The sequence below is a fragment of the Gorilla gorilla genome, chromosome 5 (genome assembly GCF_029281585.2).
Source record: "Gorilla gorilla gorilla isolate KB3781 chromosome 5, NHGRI_mGorGor1-v2.1_pri, whole genome shotgun sequence".
Classification (NCBI taxonomy): domain Eukaryota; kingdom Metazoa; phylum Chordata; class Mammalia; order Primates; family Hominidae; genus Gorilla; species Gorilla gorilla.
The window spans coordinates 139,035,650-139,060,294 of NC_073229.2; the positions used below are offsets into that span (position 1 = coordinate 139,035,650).

The 24,645-nt window shown below is 35.8% G+C and overlaps 1 long non-coding RNA gene and 1 other non-coding gene across 3 annotated transcripts in view; one reads left to right on the forward strand and one right to left on the reverse strand.

Moving 5' to 3' along the window:
• The window catches only part of LOC129534499 (uncharacterized), a 294,565-nt gene that overhangs the window by 129,318 nt on the left and 140,602 nt on the right, over window positions 1-24,645 (forward strand). The window lies entirely within an intron of this gene.
• Window positions 19,844-19,947, reverse strand: LOC115935115 (U6 spliceosomal RNA). The gene has a single exon (XR_004070822.1). It is a non-coding gene; the product is annotated as a U6 spliceosomal RNA (small nuclear RNA).

Sequence of the window (24,645 nt, forward strand, 5' to 3'; positions counted from 1 at the left end):
AAGAATGTAATTCATTATTGGTTATATTTGGTTATTGCGTTTGTTTCCTAGATCTGCTGGTACAAATTACCACAAACCAGAAGGCTTAAAACAAACAACAGAAATCTACTCTCTGACAGTTATGGAAGTTAGAAATCCAGATCAGTTTTACTAGGATAAAATCAGTGTGTAGAGGGCTGTGCTCCCTACAGAGGATCTAGGAAAAAATTAATGCCTTGCCTCTTCCAGCTTTTTGTGGCTTGTGTTTCCATTGCTCTGATCTTTGCCTCACGCTCATATTGCCTTCTCCTCTTCTGTCTGTTTCAAATTTTCCTCTGCCTCCCTTATAAGTACCCATGTAGTTGCATTTAGGACCCACCCTGATAATCCAGAATAATCTATTAGTCTCAAAATCCTTAACTTTACCACATCTTCAAAGTTCCTTTTTGCCACATAAAGTAACATTATAGGTTCCAGCAATTCGATATTAGATACCTTTGGTGGTCATTATTTATCCTACCACAGTTTTGATTTTCATCTTTTTGTTCTTCCTCTCTGGCAGTTTATGTATAACGGTTTATGGTGTTATAAGTATATATTATGTTATTTACTAAAGAATTCTAACTCCTTAAGGTTCACAGATATGTTGACTAAAGTGAGCCTTTTTCTTTTTCAGAATTTCCAGTACTTATTGAATAAAGTCCATTTCTTCATTTGGAGAGACAGGACTGTGATAACTTACTTTGTGTTGTTTTTCTTTGATTATTTATGTGATATACTCTTAGTTTAAAAGCATTCAAAATTCAGAAAACTTTTTTTTAAAAAAGGAAATATGTAAATCACTATTACATCACTCCCTCAAACGAAGTTTTACTTAGAAATGTGCTGAGCACCATTTAGTTGACATTGTAGCATATGTCATATTCTTTACTAAGCCGCTTCTCACCAAAGCAAATCACTAAAAATAAGACAACTGATAAAAGTAAAAATCTACCATGACACACTCTGACGATGGTATGGTATATATGGACAAGACTAACTAGAAGTTAATAGACACATAAAAATTATAATAGTTATGGAAGTGATTTTGATTTCAGGCACTAATGTTACAAGGTGGGAAAATGTTTTCTCCCTTACAAGAATGCGGTCAGGCCACTGGAAGAATTCCTAATGCTGGAAAACAATCAGGATCCTGGACACTTAATCCACGTTCTGTTCTGTGCATCTGCTTCATTATTTTCTTCCTGTAGTCTGATTTGCTCTGTCTCACAAAGCACAAAGAAGAAAATGAACTTGATCTCACTGTTTACATGCTCTCTCAGTCCAAACTAAAATTCCTTGAAAGGGACCCTGATTGCCCCTTCCTAGGTCAGATTCCAATGTCATAAGTCCAGTAGGTTGGGTAATATTATGGCATGCTCCCTGCTGTTATTGTTATGGGTGATAGTAAAAGAAAATTCATTTGAAGTGATGAGACCTGGCAATCAATATCTGCTTACATTTCAGTGGACCTCTGGAAGCCCAGCCTCCATCTGTCTTCTAACTAAATCTAGACATGTCTAAAACCTAGGGGGTTGGGGTTTAGCCTTTATGGTCTTTCCATAGCATATGCCTAGTTATATAAACTATTAAGGCAAGTTTGACTTGTGTTGAATATTGCTGTTTTAAAGAACTTGGTTACTGTTTCTTTCAGCCCGTCTTTCCTTCTGGTATCAATCTCATCTGTTTTTCTATGAAATATTTGTTTGTTCTCTTATTTGAACAATGTTCTCTATGCTGCAAATACACATGAGGGATCACTCTTTTGCTTTGGAGGTATACTATTGTTCTGTGTATTACCATATTCTTATTCTTTCTTCATGTCTCTGACTTTCTACATACAAATTGGACTTATTAAGAACCATAGTGTCTCAGAACTTTGGTCAGTGTGCTCATTTATCATGTCAGGTATAATTATGAATAATCCATTTCTCAGTATTTTCAAAATATCCTAGTTTCATTTAGCTCAAAGATCTTGGAGAAAATAATAAATTTACTGTATTAAATGTGAATCAAAGGTAAAACAACTGAGTAAAATGTCTAGAGGAAAAAGTTAAACCTGTGGCATTTTCCGTATGTGGAGTCCAGCAGGATCCTTTTTCTGGCTGCTAGATGGTAATAGGCCAAATGAGACAAATGTTTAGTTCTCTGGGGTGTGCTATTTCTTCTTGATGATACTGTGTCCTGGATCTAATCAAATATAGAGCTTAAATATTTTCACCATAAAGATATTAACAAATGCTCTGATTCAGTGATGTGCAGTGTTGTGTCTGCTGAGAGCGTAGGCTTCTCGGTAGACCTTAGGGATGACAATGAAAAAGCCGAAAACTATAAGGAGCAACCAGGGGAGGCCATTTATGTTTTCAATTTCTAATAAACTCCACTGTTTTTAAATTTTAGATTGGCTTCTTTAGCACCACAAGCAGCCCACTAGAGCTCCAAGCTTTGCCTGCTACCACATGCGACAATAAGGGAAAATGACCAGAGTCAACAATTAGTGCATATTTGTATGTCCAGGGACTTGTGATTATCAAATTATAAATCTGTCCCTTAATTGTTAAATTGCCAATACAACCTTTTCACATTTCCAAGTTTATCTTAATGCTGCTGGAATTGTACTTTAAAATCACAGTAGTAAATTTATGTAGGACTAGAGAAAAAGAAAAAATGGCATACGTGGATTCCCATGTGTTTCCTATGTGTGCATATTACAAGGATGGAATTACAGTGACTTCTAAGAAAGTGATAAAATATCTGCTTGATACATGAATCATGTTCTAAACATTCAGGTCCAGACATATGGTGAGACTTTGTGTCAGAGACAGCAGTATTACAGGCTCAGTTTGTTGAGTCCTATATATTCTTGCCAGTTTTGCTCCATAGGATCTAAATAATTTTTAGTGTCAGTCTTAAAAAGACTTCTGTTTCCTTGCAAATTTAGAATTGAAAACTAAATATAATTTGAGAAAATTTTTTGAAGATGGAATATTCTGTTATTCCCAGGAATCTTATGAACTTGAGTGTCATTATACATTGTTATTTCTGGGAGGATTTATTTAGTATTTAATAATTTAGCACTAGCCTTCAGTTGTTTTTGCATATGCTATAAAGGTAGAACAAATTCCCTTTGTTTTCAATTTTATTAGTAGTATTAATAATTAAAATAATCTTGGGATTGAATTTTAGTAGCCAATGTCCAATATGATATAAATATTGAGATTTTAGCAAAAATAGATCACTATTTTCAATGCTAAGCATTTAATTTTAAGTCTAGGATGTTTTATTCAGGTTTTACAAGTTAGTACCAATTTAGTAATTATCTACAGATCAATTTAATGAAGAAGTCAGGTTCATATTTTTATGTACTTAATATAATTATATAATAAAAGAAGTTGGCAAACCCGTATGTCATCATAACTGCATATTAGACATGGTTACATAAAATATTGCTTCGTAGACATAATTTACTGTGTAAGATCAATGACGAGAGTAGGAAAGCTTAGCAAATATATGGCTTTAATTAATAATCAATAATAATGATAACAACAATAATAAATTTTCTTCTACAGTAGTCAATCCCAAAGGTATGTGAAAGCCTAAGTAAAAAATAAGTTAAGAATAGATTTTCTTTAGAGAAGATAATACTCCCTGTCTGTCCATATACGATTTGAAAGAAATAAAAGCAAATATCATCACTGTATATATAGGAAGAACAGCATGTTTACTTAGCAGAAAATTTAAAGTATCTATACTTGCATTTATAGTAATCTGTTCATGCATTAATAATATCAGGATGGTTAAAATAGACTTAATTAGTGTTCAAGACGACAGTGAATTTACCTTTTGTGGTGCTATAAAAAAGAAAAAGAGCAGATACATTGTGTTTTAAATAATATGTTAGGTAATGTTTTGTTTTCTCTTGATTTATAGTAAACTGATTTTAACAATGATGATTTTGCTTGCACTTTTCAACTGTTCATTATGTTAATGGTTTTGCTTTCATTCACAGAATTATATAGATTTGTAGTGACACAGAAGCAACTGTTTTTCTAATTTAAAATATTTTAAAATTTTATTTAAAAATAATTCATAATTATTCTGCAAAATTAGGAATTACAGATAATACAGAAGAAAGGATATTTGCTATCTTGTCATCTAAAGATGTATCTATTAAGATTGTTTTGCATATCATTCTAGATTATTTTCAAATAAGTTTATCATTTTTTCAACCAAAAATGTAGGCATACTATACACATTATTTGTAATTTGAGTTAGCATCATATTGAAGGCATCTCATTAAAATATTTTGAAATTCTTATGTATGGAAATTACCTCTTCAATAATATAATTTAATATAACAGATATTTCACTGTATGACCATTTTTTATTTCTGTTTTGTGGAAAATTTAAGATTAGTGTTATTTTAGCCACCATTTTGTATTTTATATATAGAACCTAAATTAAATTTATTTATAGTTATCTGTCGCTTTTCACAGATTACAAAATCACAAGTAAAATGTTATTTTACTAGTTAGTAATATATAAGACACCAGCATGTGTCTTTTAAAGGTAATTGATAAGAGAATATTTCTTTGGATTTGCCTATTTTTTTTTTTCCAATTTTTAGATTTTTTAAAGGCTTTTTTTTTATTATACTTTAAGTTTTAGGGTACATGTGCACATTGTGCAGGTTAGTTACATATGTATACATGTGCCATGCTGGTGCGCTGCACCCACTAACTCGTCATCTAGCATTAGGTATATCTCCCAATGTTATCCCTCCCCCCTCCCCCCACCCCACAACAGTCCCCAGAGTGTGATATTCCCCTTCCTGTGTCCATGTGATCTCATTGTTCAATTCCCACCTATGAGTGAGAATATGCGGTGTTTGGTTTTTTGTTCTTGCGATAGTTTACTGAGAATGATGGTTTCCAATTTCATCCATGTCCCTACAAAGGACACGAACTCATCATTTTTTATGGCTACATAGTATTCCATGGTGTATATGTGCCACATTTTCTTAATCCAGTCTATCATTGTTGGACATTTGGGTTGGTTCCAAGTCTTTGCTATTGTGAATAATGCAGCAATAAACATACCTGTGCATGTGTCTTTAGAGCAGCATGATTTATAGTCCTTTGGGTATATACCCAGTAATGGGATGGCTGGGTCAAATGGTATTTCTAGTTCTAGATCCCTGAGGAATCGCCACACTGACTTCCACAATGGTTGAACTAGTTTACAGTCCCACCAACAGCGTAAAAGTGTTCCTATTTCTCCACATCCTCTCCAGCACCTGTTGTTTCCTGACTTTTTAATGATTGCCATTCTAACTGGTGTGAGATGATATCTCATAGTGGTTTTGATTTGCATTTCTCTGATGGCCAGTGATGATGAGCATTTTTTCATGTGTTTTTTGGCTGCATAAATGTCTTCTTTTGAGAAGTGTCTGTTCATATCCTTTGCCCACTTTTTGATGGGGTTGTTTGTTTTTTTCTTGTAAATTTGTTTGAGTTCATTGTAGATTCTGGATATTAGCCCTTTGTCAGATGAGTAGGTTGCGAAAATTTTCTCCCATGTTGTAGGTTGCCTGTTCACTCTGATGGTAGTTTCTTTTGCTGTGCAGAAGCTCTTTAGTTTAATTAGATCCCATTTGTCAATTTTGGCTTTTGTTGCCATTGCTTTTGGTGTTTTGGACATGAAGTCCTTGCCCACGCCTATGTCCTGAATGGTATTGCCTAGGTTTTCTTCTAGGGTTTTTATGGTTTTAGGTCTAACGTTTAAATCTTTAATCCATCTTGAATTGATTTTTGTATAAGGTGTAAGGAAGGGATCCAGTTTCAGCTTTCTACATATGGCTAGCCAGTTTTCCCAGCACCATTTATTAAATAGGGAATCCTTTCCCCATTGCTTGTTTTTCTCAGGTTTGTCAAAGATCAGATAGTTGTAGGTATGCGGCGTTATTTCTGAGGGCTCTGTTCTGTTCCATTGATCTATATCTCTGTTTTGGTACCAGTACCATGCTGTTTTGGTTACTGTAGCCTTGTAGTATAGTTTGAAGTCAGGTAGTGTGATGCCTCCAGCTTTGTTCTTTTGGCTTAGGATTGACTTGGTGATGCAGGCTCTTTTTTGGTTCCATATGAACTTTAAAGTAGTTTTTTCCAATTCTGTGAAGAAAGTCATTGGTAGCTTGATGGGGATGGCATTGAATCTGTAAATGACCCTGGGCAGTGTGGCCATTTTCACGACTACCATCAGAGAATACTACAAACACCTCTACGCAAATAAACTAGAAAATCTAGAAGAAATGGATACATTCCTCGACACATACACTCTCCCAAGACTAAACCAGGAAGAAGTTGAATCTCTGAATACACCAATAACAGGAGCTGAAATTGTGGCAATAATCAATAATTTACCAACCAAAAAGAGTCCAGGACCAGATGGATTCACAGCCGAATTCTACCAGAGGTACAAGGAGGAACTGGTACCATTCCTTCTGAAACTATTCCAGTCAATAGAGAAAGAGGGAATCCTCCCTAACTCATTTTATGAGGCCAGCATCATTCTGATACCAAAGCCGGGCAGAGACACAACCAAAAAAGAGAATTTTAGACCAATATCCTTGATGAACATTGATTCAAAAATCCTCAATAAAATACTGGCAAACCGAATCCAGCAGCACATCAAAAAGCTTATCCACCATGATCAAGTGGGCTTTTTAAAGGCTTTTTAATGATCCTACCACTATCTGGAATTTTAAGAGAATGAAAATATCCAAAGCTTCTTTTCAATATAGTATCTGAGGATACAAATAGGAACTTTGAAATGGGTACTGAGCCTTTATCATTTCAGTTTCAAATATGTTGAAATAAAATGGAGAAATCTTAAATTAAAAAAAATCACAGTAAAATGTGGCAGTGGGTTCAAATGCAATGCTTCCTTTATTGTATATTGATTCATTTATTAAGCAACAATTACGAATATCCCCATAACATGCCAAAGGCTGGAAATAAACCTGTCAACAAGATAGACATATTTTCTGTCTAGACAGAGCCTAAGAGAAGTCATACAGATGTGCGAACTGAACACTTTAACAGTGTGTGAGAGAGAAGGGTGGGATCTTTTAAACCAGATCCAAGTAAGATTAAGAGAAGGAGTCCTAGAGAATGAGATTCTTAAGATGAGTTGGAGTAGTATGCCAGGCAAAAAAAAAGAGCAATGGAAAACATGTGTTAGGGAGATAACTTCAAGTGTGGAAACCCAAACAACAAAGAATTGCCTGGAGAGGAATGTTAAGATGTGTAGAACGACTGGAACACTGAGTGTAAGATGTTGGTTCTTATTGTTGTAGTGGAATTCCAAAGAGGGGCCAGATCATATGAGACCCCTGTGCAAAGGGTGTTGACTTTATCAAAGAAGTACTAAATGACCATCAGAGGTCTCGAAAAGAGGTGACATGACATAGAGGTTTGCATGCAATAACAATGACACAGGATCCAAATTGGAGAATAGTTTGGAAGGAGACAATATTAGATGAAAAAATTACATTGATTTAATAATACAGTATAGAAATAATGGTAACTCACAATGTTATTGTGGCATTAAAATTAGAGAGAAGTGGATCAATTGAATTCTGGGGAGGGTGAATAAGAATAATTCAAGATGGTACCCACGTTTTCCACCTGATGTCTTGCATAGGTAGTGATGTCTTTCGCATAAAATTCTCAAATGAGATAAGACCATAAATTTGCATAAAGTTCATAAGTGTATTTGTGGCACCATATTTGAAGTAGCTTTTTAATTTCTGCAAAACATTTGTCATAGCAAATGCTATTGATTTGAATTTTTTAATTGGTTGGTATAAAACTACCAATTTTGTTTAATTAGTAGATCATTTTGTTGTATTTTTAAGTTATTTATAGCTTATTTAATGTTTGATATGTTTAAGTGACAGTGGGGGATACACAAGAATATTTTCTTTTTCCTTTAAACATAATTTATTGAGAGTATACTCATCATTGTGGATGGGAGGCAGGACTAGATTGCAGCTCTGACTTGGACAGACAGAGCAGTGTGTGGAGGCTCACACTGAATTTTAGCTCCAGAACAACTGCAAGAACTAACCAAGCATCCCAAGAGGACTCACAGACCCTCTGAAGGAAGCGGCCTGCTCCTGCAGGACCAGGGAGACACCCCAAATACTGTGAGTGCCCAAACTGTGGAAGTGGGAATGGGAGACCCTCTGCACCAGAACATACACCACCACTGGGGAAACTGAAGGTCTACTTTGCGGGAGAAGTTTCTGATCTTACCTGGAGCTGAGTCAATTTAGAGAGCCGAGTGAAATACAGGGGTAGAGGAAGCAGCTGGAAAGGCCCTTGGGAGCTTGCTGGGTCCCTAAGCAGGCCGTTCCTGCCAGGCACCACAGGGATCGTTTGGCGGGGTGGCCAGAGGCTGGGGGGAAATCACCACAGAGAGAGAGAAGGAAGTCTTCAGCTGAACTTTGTACCAATTTGAATTGGGCGAGAAGCCTCCTGGCCAGAACTCGGGGGAGGGCATGAACTCAGGAGAGGGCGTGAATCGGGCGTGCAGACTCCACAGGCGGGAGAACCAAAACCCTTTTCTTTCGCAGCTGGGAGGCAGGTAGCCTGGAGCAAGTTCTCAAGCCCCGCTCGCCCACAAGATTAATGTACACAAATCAGTAGCTCCACTATACACCAACAGCGACCAAACAGAGAATCAAATCAAGAACTCAACCCCTTCTACAATAGCTTTAAAGAAAAAATAAAATACTGGCTGGGCACGGTGGCTCATGCCCGTAATCCCAGCACTTTCGGAGGCTGAGGCAGGTGGATCGCCTGAGGTCAGGAGCTTGACACCAGCCTGGCCAAGATGATGAAACTCCATCTCTACTAAAAAAATGCAAAATAAAAAAAAAATTAGCTGAGCGTGGTGGCAGGCACCTGTAATCCCAGCTACTAGGGAGGCTGAAGCAGGAGAATGGCTTGAACCTAACAGGCGGAGGTTGCAGTGAGCCGACATTGTGCCATTGCAGTCCAGCCTGGGCAACAAGAGTGAAACTCCATCTCAAAAAATAAATGAATAAATAAAATAAAGAATAAAATACTTAGGAATATATCTAACCAAGGGGGCAAAAGACCACCACAAGGAAAACTAAAAAACACTGCTGAAAGAAATCATAGACAACACAAACAGAACCACATCCCATGCTCATGAATGGGTAGAATCAATACTGTGAAAATGACCATACTGCCAAAAGCAATCTACAAATTCAATGCAATTCCCATTGAAATACCACCATCATTCTTCAAATAATTAGAAAAACAATTATAAAACTCATATGGAACCAAAAAAGAGCCCACATCCCCAAACCAAGACTAAGCAAAAAGGAAAAATCTGGAGGCATCACACTACCTGATTTCAAATTATACTATAAGGCCATAGTGACCCAAACAGTGTGGTACTTGTATAAAAATAGGCACATAGATCAACAGAACAGAATAGAGAACCTAGAAATAAACCTAAATACTTACAGCCAACTAATCTTCCACAAAGCAAACAAAAATCTAAAGTGGAGAACGGACACCCTTTTCAACAAATGGTGTTGGGATAATTGGCTAGCCACATGTGGGAGAACAAAACTGGATCCTCATCTCTTACCTTATACAAAAATCAACTCGAGATGGATTAAGGACTTAAATCTAAGACCTGAAACTATAAAAATTCTAGAAAATAAGATTGGAAAAACCCTTCTAGACATTGGCGTTGCAAGAATTTCATGACCATGAACCCAACAGCAAATCCAATAAAAACAAAGATAAACGGTTGGGACTTAATTAAACTAAAGAGCTTCTGCATGGAAAAAGGAACAGTCAGCAGAGTAAACAGACAACCCACAGAGTAGGACAAAATCTTCACAATCTATACATCTGACAAAAGACTAATATCCAGAATCTACAATGAACTCAAATCAGGAAGAAAAAAAAAAACAATCGCATCAAAAAGTCGGGTAAGGACATGAATAGACAATTCTCAAAAGAAGATATACAAATGACCAACAAACATATGAAAACATGCTCAACATCACTAATGATCAGGGAAGTCCAAATCAAAACCACAATGCGATACCACCTTTCTCCTACAAGAATGGCCATAATCGAAAAATCAAAAAAACAGAAGATGTTGGCATGGATGCGGTGATCAGGGAGCACTTCTAACTGCTGGTAGGAATGTTAACTGGTACAGCCACTATGGAAAAGAGTGTGGAGACTCCTTAAAGAACTAGAACTACCATTTGATCCAGCAGTCCCACTACTGGGTATCTACCCAGAAGAAAATAAGTCATTATTCGAAAAAGATACTTGCACACACATGTTTATAGCAGTACAGTTCACAATTGCAAAATTATAGAATCAACCCAAGTGCCCATCAGTCAACGAGTGGATAAAGAAACTGTTTTATATATATATATATATATATATATATACATACTCAGAACAACAGGAAAACCATTGCTACTCTAAGGCAGAAGGGGCAATGGCTGAAGCGTCGGAGGAGGGACTGCTCAAAAGGAGCTGTGCCTATAAAGGAACACAGAGTCTACCAGGTTTTCAGCCAGGGAGGTGCCACAGGGAAATCTGGGGGTGGGGTTAGTGTAAAGAAATATTTTGATCTCTCCATTTCTCTGCCTTCTGCTCTTCTCTGGCACCTAGCATTGGCTGAACCCTGTGGGAAGCTATATGGCAAAAGGGCCTGGGTGATGCAGCTCATATAAATCAGTTTCCTGTGGCTCAGAGATCACAAGAAATAGAAATGGGTAAAGGGTCATAGGATAAACCAGTGTGCAAGCAAAGAAGTATCTACAAAACACCAACTAAATACTCACTTTTTTCCTAGCATATTGAAAATGGTTTTAATTACTGTGAATGGAAAGCAATTTCATGACTTTAAGCAATTTATAGTTAAGTTGCAAAGTAACCACACTAATATTTTAAATACAATCATGGCTACAGAATATTTTTGAAAACATATGCAGAAGTACTGATGGGGGTGTGCAAAATATTTCAGAATGGGGATGAGCATGGAACATGATTTGCCTTTGGTCTTGCACATCATATAATAGGAAAAGTGCTATACATGTAGACAAAAATTATTTTACCAGTAGTATAAAAATGGCATTTTCCTGTGCCTGTTGTCCCAGAAGAGCAGAAATATACTGAATACATTTTCATGGCAACTGGCCACCATCTTTTCTCCCTACACTTGAAGTTGTCATTGTTAGGATGGAGCCTATTTGCACGGCAGTGTGCAAAAATAATATCCCGTCTGCCTCTCTGAGTCTTGCCCTCTATTCAAAGTGCTTAATTTTTCTGGCTCATCCATGTTAGATGCTTTGTCAGATGCAAATTCTTAAGTTCTACAGAGGAAGAAGGGGGTGGGAAATAAATGGTTTGGTCTCTGCCAAGTTTAAAATCAATGTTCACAAATGGATATTTTTCAATTAATAATGTCCCATTTCTCACAAAATTGTTGAGTAATAACCACCTAGTCCTACACATGTTCAAGTTGATAGAAGCTGTACATTTATATTGTAACCTAACATATATGACCTTCAGTGAGCCACTCATGCTGTCAAGTCTGCCCTATTGTAAAGAAACATAATCAGCATATAGAAAGTATTTAGACAAAAATAATGTTTGAGACTTTAAAAAAAATTCTGATACCTTTACTTCTCTTAGGAATCTAGGATTTCATGTGCATATTTGGAGTTATGAAATTTGACATGCAGAACATAAGAATATAAAATATTGGCTGATTTGTAAACACTCGCTTCATTGCTACTTTGTGAAAACAAAATTTCCTAGCTGAGAATTTGCAGTAAATTTTCAATCTAGTCTTAAAACAACAATGAATATCTTACATGTGAACATTATTTTATAGGGAAGAAAATCCTGTACCAGCTACTTTATCACGTAGTCTTCAAAACTCTGAGAAACAGATACGTGGATTCTATTTTAGAGATGAAGATAATAGATAGTGACATCAAGTGACTTACCCCAAATCACGTAGGCTTGAATTTTCAAGGTTATTTTTTTAGCTACCCCTAATGACTGTAACACATGTTTTCACATCAAGAGTTAACTGATAATAAAATTGATATTGTTAAAAACAAGGAAATGAGATACGAGTAATTTCAAAATGTGTTTCAGTTATGGCTAGAGTTCACAGGACTTTGTTATATTTGAAAGCATGGGATTGTAGTTAGAAAATAATCTATGTTCAAAGCATAGGTCTGCCATTTTGTGGCCTTGTAGACATTGAACAACCTCTATCAGCCAGGTTTTCTTATCTCAGTAACAAGCAATAATTCCTGGTTTTAGAGTTATTTTGAAGATAAAATGAGATAATACATGAAAAAGCCTTTAAAAACCTGCTCAATACTTATTAAATATTTTATATGTCCTTTCTCATTGCAAATATTTGCAAAATTGCTTACTGAAGACTTATGTGTGGTAGGCTTTACAAATTATCAAATTAGGCTAATTATGGACAAGGATAGTTAGCAAAATTGATCCTGGTTATTGAGTTTTTAACACCCTAGAGCCATTTTCTCTTTTCTTGAAGATGGAACAAGTACTTTCAAGGCCAGTGGAATCCAAATTATGATGCTGGTATTTGGAAATATAGATAAATTTAAAAACTAAATTAGAGAATTTTTTGAAGTCCGTGGAACAGAAATTGTTTCCTAAAGTGGCTGATGTAACAGTTGCAACTCACTCAGACTCCATGAGGAAGAGTGTAAAATGGTATTGTAATATTAATGCCTCAGTGCCAATAATTGCATATTGCTTTTATATCTATGGACTAATGTTTTAATCAGTCTTATTATAGTAGAACAAGGGAGCAGAGATGCCGATTACAGTAAGTATCAAAAAGAATTATACTACATGCAAGGGTATCATAAAGAAGAGATTTAACATTACCTTTTTCTTTGGCTTCTATTCATTAATTTTCCACACTATTTGCATTGAGATCAATATTCACAGAGCTTATAATGTAATTAGAAGAATCATTAGGTATTAGAATTAGCTTTAGTTACAAAAAAGGAATAGGGGACTAATGAATGATCTGACTTGTCAATAAACACCTATAATGCTTCTGAATTCTTTAACACAAAATCTAAAATGTAAGAAAGAAATAAGCCAAACACACATATATTTTGTTTTTTAAGAAAGTTTTTTTGGCAGCCCTTTCATCTGTGTGTAGCAAATGAGTGTTGCCACTTCTTAGCAGCATCTTAATTATCTCTATGTTTGGAAACAAAATATAGAAAGAGGACTGAGTTTCGCTTAACTGGATGCAGTTGTGTTATTTTCAGGTTAAGTCTAGTAGTTTGTATATGAATGAATCTTAAGTAATCAAATGGAAATATTATTTTCTAAGGCATCAATGATGAGCAATGCCCTAGTCTAGCCAGTGTGAAGGATACAAAATGGACTGAAAATGTATGTGTGTGTGTGTGTGTGTGTGTGTGTGTGTGGTGGGGGTGTAGAGGGTAGGGGGTGAGTGGGAGAGGGGGAATAACTTATCAGAAAGGAAAGAGAAATGTCTAGGACAAATGGTCATGTGAGAAAAAGAGCTTGTCTGTAAGATCAATGAGGAACTCTTCTTGGAGGAGGCAAAATTTCTGGGGTTATGGAAAGAAGGACCACACATCCCAATTTGCTGGCACAGATTCAGCATACTTACAAATAGCACCCTCTTTCCCTCTCAAAACTATCCTTGTTTGCACCAAAAAATTTACACAAGCAATAGAGAAGTTTTAATTATTCCTTCTCCATGTTTAAACTGTGTTTTTTGAACAAAGAAGAGTTTCCTTTCTGTTTTGGGGCCAATATTATTTATTACAATAGCTAGAAATTTTTAAATGGAATCATGGCAAGTGTTAGTAATTTTCACTGCAGTTTGCTGCATATATGAATTTTTAAATATTTTCTTTCTTCCTCTGAAGATAAACAGAAAAATCAATTTTCAATTTGTGGAGCTTAGAATGTTAAATAAGAGCTCTATGTAAAGCAATGATCACATTTTTGTGAATAGAATTATAGCTAAAATGAAGAGTCCAGAAATGTAATGCATTCCAGCTCACTCATTATCTGTAAAATTAGAAAGGCACCCTTGTGTAAAGATTAAATATCTGACTAAGATTCAAAAGACAAGGGATGGCTCTGTGTGACCTTGGGCCATAACTTTTCTTCTCTAAATTTAAGTTTCCTCATCTTTGAAATGACAGGGTTAAAATATATGATCATTAAGGTCTCACCCAGCTCTAATAGACTATTATTTGAAATTCAAATAGGTTAATATAAATTTTACTCTTGGTAGTGAAACTTTCCTGAAGTGATTGCTTAAAATAATTGAGAAAAAAAGGGCAAAAGTCTTCAAAAGAAAGCACAGAAATGTGTCTGAAGAAAGCATAATAGAGACTGAAACCAATGAGCAACTATGAAAGGCTTTCTTTATAAATGCATGTTTAATATTGATTAATATATACTTCCTGTTACTTTATTCTTAAACTTGAAATTGCATCAAATTACTTCAGCTGCTTGTTGAAGCAGATTCTAAAACCCACTTTCAGGTGTCCTGAAGGCAATTATCATGCTGTACAGCAATATTTCCAATTATTTTTCTCAAGTGAAAGGTCCAAAATATTACACTGCTTTAGACTGTGTTCTCCCAGAAAGAGATCCTGAGGCAAAGATTTAGGAACAAGTGACTTACTAAGAAGAAACTGCTGGGAAGTGCAAATGTGGGGAAGCAGAGCAGGGAAGGCGATCTCCAGGGAAGATTGTATTAATAACTTCAAGTGATGTCCTGCACTCGCCCTGATCCATTAGGAGTTCTAGATTATGGACGAGAGTTTTCTCAGCAAAAGGGCTGGGCTTTTGTACCCTGACACCAGTCACTGGCTGTGGGTCAACAGTTGGAAGTGGGTAGAAGTGGGATTGAATGGGGATGTAAATTTCCATGCATTTCTAGCTCTTCCAACTGAAAAGATAGTTCTAATGCTTCAGAGAGATCCCCAGAAGTCATTTTCAGGTGAGAACTTTTAGCAGAAAAATGAGCAGAAGCTGGAAGACAGAGCACAGTGTCCAAAAAGGGGATGTGAAGGGTTCTCAGCAGAACTCAGAGTGCTCACTGCAGCTACTCACTCACCTCTCACGCTGTTTTTGTGGTCCAACTAACATGAGAAGTGTTATATGCTACACCTCCTTCTGAGATTGATAATGCACAATAGCATATTATAGGTCTTATGTAGTAATAGAATAAATAAATTATTCATTTTTGTTCCAATCCAGTATTACTCAAATAAATTTGACTAATTTATCTCATAACTACCATATGGAAAAAAACCCCACTGGAAATGCGGCAATATGACATCAAGAATTTTTAAAGAAGAAAATTTCATTAAAATATAGCTTTTTGTTCCAAAATGGTATCTAACAGCTGCCCCGTGAAGTAGAACAGGTATCCACAAATATACTTATTAAGGAATGGGTATACATATACTACAAATTCACACTAACAATAAGAGATGACTGTCAAAGTATTATGATAAACTTGAGGGATTTACTATGACCAAAGAGCCTGAGGAAATGGGATTGAAAAATAAAAGTCATAGATTAAACAGCCTTATGTTTGCAATTCATTAGGAGACATATTCTGCTTTTGGTTCCTAAATTCAAGATCTATATCCACAGGAAAGGCAATTGACTGTCTCTCTCCTGGGAATATGACACTTACGGAGGCAACATACCGACCTTAGCCCCTCCCCATTACATCCATCAGTATAAATTTGATTTTTATATTTAGCTGAAATCTGCCACATCAAAGAGGAGAACCTAGACAAAAAGAAAGATTAACTGGTGGTGACTTATCACTCCTGGGAATGTAATAATAACTAAGCTTATTTTCTTCTATGTGGTCTAGGCAGTGTCATGAGCTTTACATGTGCCACTTCATATAATTCACATGACCATCTTGAGAAGTAGGTGATTATAAAACTAATTCAATGAGATTGGGAAATTTGTTAAAAGCTATAAAACTAGAAAGTGATTGAGTGGAGATTCAAAACTAGGTCTTTCTGAATTCTCATTAGACCATGCTAACTGTAGTCAGGGCAGTCAAGATTAGGTTTTTCTACCTAATCAGAGAAATATTAAGCTAGAGGTAGGAGGCAAGCTCTTCTGAAAGAGCTGCCTGATAGAAAAGTATTTTTTAACAAAGCAAATCTGTTTTAAAATCTAGATCCTCAATTATGTTTTCAGTTTGTCATTTAAAAGAGTTGACTGGCACTGGAATGAACAGATAACAAGATCAAAGATATTCTTACACATTGCCTGTTGGCAAATACAGACTGGATATAGCTCTCACCTTCCTAGGAGATTCATATAGATAACCTGAGGTTATGAATTAATGTTGTGAAACAATGGTAAGAGGACATCTTGAAGATTCAGACATTCTGAAAATCATTTCCTCTAAGAACTGGAAGGAAATTATAGAACCCCGTTTGACATCTTTAATAAGAAATAGAGTCTATGAAACAGAAACAAACCCCATAGAATTTTGGAAAAGAAAAAAAAGAGAGAGATAATAATGTTTTCAGGGAAAGTGAAAGTGCAACAGCTGAATTGACACTGAGAAATTGGATCAATATTGTGGAATACCTGAATCACTCCTTCAGAGTCACTCTTCCACAATGTACAAGGGGAAAAAAGATTAAAACAGTGACACGGAATACAACACATATGGAGCTGGAAAGTAAAGATTTAATCTATCAGTTGTCACTGTCAGTGTCAGTGAAGATAATACCAAAATAATCAGAAGCAGTAATATAAAACTGATTTGTGATTTATTGTAAAATTTGAGATATAGATAAAAATACTGTTGTTGCAAGAGAAAAAGCATAAAAAGATACCTATATCTAGAAAACAAACCATTTTCAATTTTAATGATATATTAAAGCAAACTTTTATATGCATCCAGGTAGAAAATTCTGCTCATCTCCAGAAGAACACAAATTATTCTGAATTCAGTCTTCTTTACAGCAAATGGCAAAATTGGATAGGCTAAGATTCAGAGTTTTGACAGAGAAAAGTTTGTAATTCAATAAGTTTTATATCCAGCTAAGATGTATTTTAAATGTGAAGGCAATAATAAACTACTTTCACTTACATTAAGATTCAGATTAAATGCCTTTGCATACTTGATAAAGTTATTTGCAATCATATTCCAGTTGACAGTGAAAACTCCAAATTAACAATTCAAGACTTTGGACACTTGGAGATTAAAGAGCTGAATAGATCTTTCATAATAACAAACATATCGCTGACTTGCATCACAAGATTTGAAGAAATCACCATCTTACTGCACCACATCTGTTTGAACTGGCCATTTGATTAAACCTGTAAGAAGATTGACTTGCTTTCTCTTCTACCCATGCATACAACTTTCAACAGGAAAGCCAGTGAATTATTATCACTAATGATAGGTATAAACATCCTATTTTGAATTCCCAAAAATTCTCCAGGGAACAACTCTCCCAGAGATAGTTTTCCACCATTTAGAAATACAAACACATGTGATTACAATTTTGCTTAGGCATACGATATTATGAAGCAGGCACACAAAACTTTCTAAGTGTGTGAAAAGAAGCACACTAAATGTCAAGGCTATTATTATCTTTGAATGTTGAGACCATCGGTGACATTTTCATATTTTTATTCTATTTTTTCAAATTTTCTTTCTTTTTAAAATTTTTTTATTATACTTTTAAGTTTTAGGGTACATGTGCACAACGTGCAGGTTAGTTACATATGTATACATGTGCCATGTTGGTGTGCTGCACCCATTAACTCGTCATTTAACATTAGGTGTATCTCCTAATGCTATCCCACCCCCTCCCCCTACCCCACAACAGGCCCCGGTGTGTGATGTTCCCCTTCCTGTGTTTATGTGTTCTCATTGTTCAGTTCCCACCTATGAGTGAGAATGTGCAGTGTTTGGTTTTTTGTCCTTGCGATAGTTTGCTGAGAATGATGGTTTCCAGCTTCATCCATGTCCCTACAAAGGACATGAACTCATCATTTTTTATGGCTGCATAGTATTCCATGGTGTATATGTGCCACATTTTCTTAATCCAGTCGATCATTGTTGGACATTTGGAGCCAAGATGGCCAAATAGGAACAGCTCGTCTACAGCTCCCAGCGTGAGCGACGCAAAAGACGGGTGATTTCTGCATTTTCAACTGAGGAACTGGGTTCATCTCACTGGCGAGCATCGGAAAGTGGGTGCAGGACAGTGGGTGCAGCGCACTGAGTGTGAGCCGAAGCAGGGCAAGGCATTATCTCAGCCAGGAAGCACAAGGGGTCAGGGAATTCCCTTTCCTAGTCAAAGAATGGGGTGACAGACGGCACCTGGAAAATCGGGTCACTCCCACCCTAATACTGCGCTTTTCCAATGGCCTTAGCAAATGGCACACCAGGAGATTATATCCCGCGCCTGGCTGGGAGGGTCCTACACCCACGGAGCCTCGCTCATTGCTAGCACAGCAGCCTGAGATCAAACTGCAAGGCGGCAGCGAGGCTGGTGGAGAGGCGCCCGCCATTGTCGAGGCTTGAGTAGGTAAACAAAGTGGCTGGGAAGCTTGAACTGGGTGGAGCCCACCGCAGATCAAGGAGGCCTGCCTGCCTCAATTTTTCAAATTTTCTATAATGATGAAGTTTAAATTATAAAACAAATCTCAGATTGAAAAGAAAAAAAAAAACTACAAAACATCCAAACTCAAAAAGTCCAAAATTCTTTTAAAAGGTAGTTTGGGGTTAAGGCTGCTTCCATAAATAATTCTGGTAAAGCTGGTTTTCCTTTCCCCAGTTTTCACCCAGTGAAATAGATATGCTTCTGAAGTTCTGTGGCAGGCAATAATCTAAAGATGATGCTTCAAGTTTCTTATATTTAGTTATTCAAATATTAGCCTAGCTACTTCTGAGAAGGGATTTCAAAGATATAAGCAAGACTACTGATCAACTGACTTTAAAAGAGGGAGGTTTTATGGATTATCTGGGTAGGCCCAATTTAATCACTTGAGTCCTTTAAGAACAGAAGAGAGTGGCAGAAGAGGAAGGAAAAATTGATTCAAAGCAGGAAGAAGCAGGAGAAGCAGATGAAGATTCTATACATCTTTTGCCTTTAAGATGGAGGAGACTCAAACTCCAATAGTCCAAAAGCTGGGGATTATAGGTGGTCTCTACAACATGAGGACAACCCCTGGCTTACAATCAGAAAGAAACAGGGACCCCAGTCCTACAGCTGCTCAAAACTGATTTTCACAAAACAACTTGTTTGAATCTGGAAAGAGGTTGTCCCCCAGAGCATCCAGACAAAAGCCAGGGTGCTTGATAGCTGGACTTTGGCATTGTAAGACTCTAAGCAGAGAACCCAGTTATACTCAGACTTTTGGCCTACAGAAATATAATGAATGTTTTTTTAAAGCCTCTTAAATTGTGATAACTTGTTATAGCAGCAGCAGAATATTAATACAGGTCCAAATCCTTACTTGTAGGCTCGGTAGGAGCCTATAGTCTTAGGCTTTATTTAGTCCTTCTAAACCTTTTATCTATGGCTGCTTTTTATGAGCCTTGCTAAAGAATTTAAGGGCAATCTGATAAAATCACTAAAGGCAAAAAAACACATTTAAATATGAGTGTTTGCACCTTGATCTAAAGTGGTGACTTTTACTGGGAAAACCAGGTGTATTATAGATTTTAGGAACATTTTGCACAGGGGTTATGCTAATCTTCTCTGTATCATTCCAATTTTAGCATATGTGGTGCCAAAGCAAGCACTACTTTAGGAACATTTTGGATGAACAAGTGTCTTATCATCTCTTTAGTAATAATACATAAGCACTACCATGGGCCTACTTTGAAGGACCAACATTGGTGATTACATTTGTGCAACTTGGACTTACAGCCTGGATTACATGGGCTTTTATATCTGAAATTCTCTGATTCTCTGGAAAGTGACATTTTAATTGTTATCAGATGATTAATATGTAGTGCAGATTCATAAGTTTACTGAAAAGCAACAATTATTAACATTTTAACAGTTATTTCTATTGCTAATATCTTTGTTTTCTAAAGCTTATATCAAGGTTGCTTAAAACTATTTTCTCCCCAGTATATATAGAATGTTGTTTTATATAGAGACAAATTTATGGCCTGGTGTGACAGCTCATGCCCTGCAATCCCAGCACTTTTGGAGGCTGAGACGGGCAGATTGATTGAGCCCAGGAGGTCGAGGCTGCAGTGAGCTGTGATTGCACCACTGCCCTCCAGCGTGGGCAACAGACCGAGACCCTGTCTAAAACTAAAAAATAAATTTGTGTATTATGAATATAGATGCATGGCTAGAAAAAATGCAATAAATAGGTCCCATGAGAAAATGTTTATTTTCTTGGATTTATGAACACTATGTTTTCCAGTCATTCAAACTAATTCACTGATTAGTGTTGCCAGTTACATTCTTTTAATCTGTTAAAATGCAGCTGCCCATAAAAACAGAGTAACTAGATTCAGACTAAAGTAATTATTCCATTCCTTTGACATTTGTTGAGAAAGTTAGCTTACCATATCAGAGTTAAAGTTATCCCTCGTTTCACAAGCTTTTCACAATTTTACGCAAAATGTAAATTGTCTCTGTGTTAACATTAACTAGACCAAACTTATTCCAAGCTTCTATATTAAAGTCTATGCTTCCAGTGAATAATTTGATTCTGAATGCAAAGATCAGGTTTATTATCTAAAGCACAATAACTCAGGCAAACTTTTAATTAGTTCTTCAAATTACTTGAAAACTTTAAGCCAGCTGAATGGTTAGGGCAAGGCTTCAATTGCTTCCTCTGTTTTGTAATGTTATCACTTGGCTGAGAAGCGGGATGGAGCCACCGTAGAGAACTCAGAAACCGGCAACCGCCCTCAATAGGAGAAAGTCACACTTCACTCTTTTACTCATCTTAGCTGACTTTCTCCACATACCTTACTAGATATGACCGTGGTCCTGAGTCAGATTTGAAGATCTGTGTCCAAAGGTGATTTTAAAGGATCAAGATAACACAACACAACTAAAACAGGAAGTATTTGATGCCGCCTTGAGTCAAGCAATGATAGGGAGATGCATATTTAATTCAAATTTCAACTAGGTTTGAAGAGGCAATTAGAAAATATTTTTCAAGAGTGGGCAATAGCAATATAGTACCTCTCCTGTGGAAGAAAGAACTGAAGACAAGTATTTTCAAGCTCCATGTAGGGACAGTGAGCAGATTTGCAGCTGTGAAGTATGGTCCCAGGTGGACGATAATTGGATCATGAGATTTATGTTCATCAGATCCTTATTGTTCCTGCCTCATTTCATGCTTGACTATGAAGAAATAAGGACCAGGATAACCCAAATATATGCCATGGTTTTTAGAACCTTACCCACTAAAACAATGGGCAGTGGCTTTTTTAAAAGAACTATTTTTATAAGGTTAGAACATGAAGGAAAACACTGTACTGAGGATGAGAAACCTTCCACTATTAAAAATATATATGGATCCTGCATGTGGCAATATTTGGTGAAAACGGAACAAAGAGAGAGTAAAGATTAGACATACATGCTGTTAGGAATATTTTCTAGGTACTCTGACAATGATGTACTTAATGAAACTTCAGACTTCTGATTTGCATTGTTTATAAGGAAGTCAACACCTTCAGAAGCTGTTTGTTAAAATAGATTAAAATAATTCTGCAGTTTTACCATCATTTCTTGGATTTGTTTTGTAAATCTCATGACAACTACTTTTTGTGTGTTGTTTCCTGACAACAGTGCTTGTCAAAGCCTCAAGTACCTAAGTTCTAAATGATAAAACTCAAAGATAAATTGGTCTTCCTATTACTGTGCTGAGTTAACATTAAACAAATACCTAACTTAGGTATTTGTTGCACTTCATTGGGTCACCAGATACAATTGCAGGTTGTTTTCATTATTACCAATGTTCTATTCAGAGATAAATGATTTTTTTCCCTGAGATGTATGTAACCCAGCTCTTTTCAATTATGAAGAGAACTGCTTCCCTTAAGGGTACTTGACTTGTCAAGATATTAATCTTTTTTGCACAGAATGCTGCAAAGCACATAATTGTATTCTTCCTACTGAGGTCTTGCTCAGGCTCAGTAGACTTACAGTAGAATTCATTAAAAAGTTGAAATCCGGTTTTGCAGGTTTTCTTTTTACTTGTAAGAAGTTAGTATTATTACTACACTAATTTAAAGATGACAGTACATAAGGCTCATTGATGCATCATATATAGAAGTAAATAAACCAACAGTAGAAATGAACAGATGACAATGGTTGTCTCCCAAATTAGTATCTCTGGAGTATATGAAGTTACACTGAACTATGTCTATGTAGTGGCAGAAAAAAACCGATTACCTGATTTCGTGGAATGTTTTCTGTTCTTTGTCTAATGATCACCTAATCCATTTTTGTTTTACTTTTTTAAAACTAATATATTTGGAGGTTTATAATTATAGCTTACGTTTTTAAATTAAATTTTAATATTAAGATCATCATAGATTCACATGTAATTGTAAGAAGTAATAAGAGGAGATCCGTGTATCCTTTACCCAGTTCTTTCTGCCCCTATGGTAACATCTTGCAATACTATTATACAACTCCACAGTCAAGATTTCTATCACCACAAGGATCCCTCATGTTTTCTTTTACAGCAACACCCACTTTCCTCTGGCTCCCACCTCCTTCTTAATCCCTAGAAAACCACTAATCTATTCTTCAGTTCTACAAATGTGTCATTTCAATAATGTTATATATGTGAAATAATATAAAAATATAACCTTTGGGGATTGCCTTTTTTCATTAAGTATAATTTCCTGGAGTTTCATCCAAGTTGTGTGTATTAATACTGTATTCCCTTTTTTATTGCTGAGTAGTATTCCATGGTATGGATGTATCACAATTTGTTTAACTATTCACCCATTAAAGGGCATCAGGGTCGTTTCCAGTTTGGGCCTATTACAGATAAAGCTGTTATAAATATTTATGTACAGGTTTCTTTGTGTGAATGTAAGTCTTCATTTCTCTGGTATAAATGCCCAGGAATGCAGTCAGTGGGCCAGGAATGCAGTCAGTGGGTTTTATGGTAGTTGCATGTTTGGACTTTAAGTCAGCAGCCAACCAGTTTTTCACGGTGTCTGTATCACTTTTTATTCTCACCAGCATTGTATGAATGATTCCATTTATCCAAACCCTTACCAGCACTTGTAATTGTCACTATTTTTTATTTTAGCCATTCTGCTAAGTTGGTAGTGATAGGTTATTGTACTTATTTGCATTTCCCTAAAGGCTAGTTATGTTGATCATTTTATTCACATGCTTATTTTCCATCTGTACATCATTTTTAGATAAATGTCTCTTTATATATTTTGCTCATGACCCAGTTGGGTTGTTTGCTTTTTTTAATCATTAAGTTTAAGAGCACAGTCAGAGGTTTGAAATTTAAATCTATGAATTTTTGAGCCACTCTCAACATGTCTGGAAAAATCAAATATGAGAAGTAAAAACCAGCAAATAAATAACGTACAGATCTATTAAAATACTGCAAAATAACCAACTTGTGTCAGGCAAGTCATACTTATCATGCTTATCATTTGGGAAGTACACTTTGCCATGACTGGATGGTATAAATGATTTTATGTAGATTTACATGAGATGAAAAACATCAGTTGAGTTATGAACTAGTTGGGGCAATTTAAAAAAACAACAACTTTTCTCCAGGTTAAAAAAATGTATACACATTGTATAAAGTTTAAAAACACATACAAAAAAGATTAAGAAGGCAAACATTATCAATATTTCTACCACCCAAAGATAACTGCCCTTAATGTTATTTTGGTTTATTCCCAGTTTTACATCCATATTATACATGAGTTGGAATCATGCTCTATATACAATTTAGCACACTGTTTTCTTCCATGTTTTAAGTTTTGACATTTTGTAAGCCTTTAAATATTTTTCAAAAATAAATTTAATGGTAATTTATTTAGCCATTAACTTATTTTTGAATTTATTTGGGCATTTGGGATTTTGATGAGTAGATCATTTCATCTTTCATCTTTAGATTTACAATCCATCTAAAATTGTCTTATTTTTATATGAAATGGAGTAAGAACCAAAATTTAATTTTTTATCATGTGGTTATTCAATTGACCATTTTCTCCCAACATAGTTTTAAATCAGGAGAGCATAAGAGTGTTGGTTTATTTCTAGACTCTACAATTTCATTGATCTCTGTCTTTGTGCCAGTATTACACTACCCTCATTACTACTGTGTTAAAATCAGTCTTCCCATTTGGTGGTTTAAATCCTCCAACTTTGTTTTCTTCTTCAAGATTGGCTTATTTATAAATTTTAGAATCAACTTGTCAATTTCTACCAAAGATGGGAGATTTTGACTTGGATTGGATTAAATCTGTAGATAAATTTGG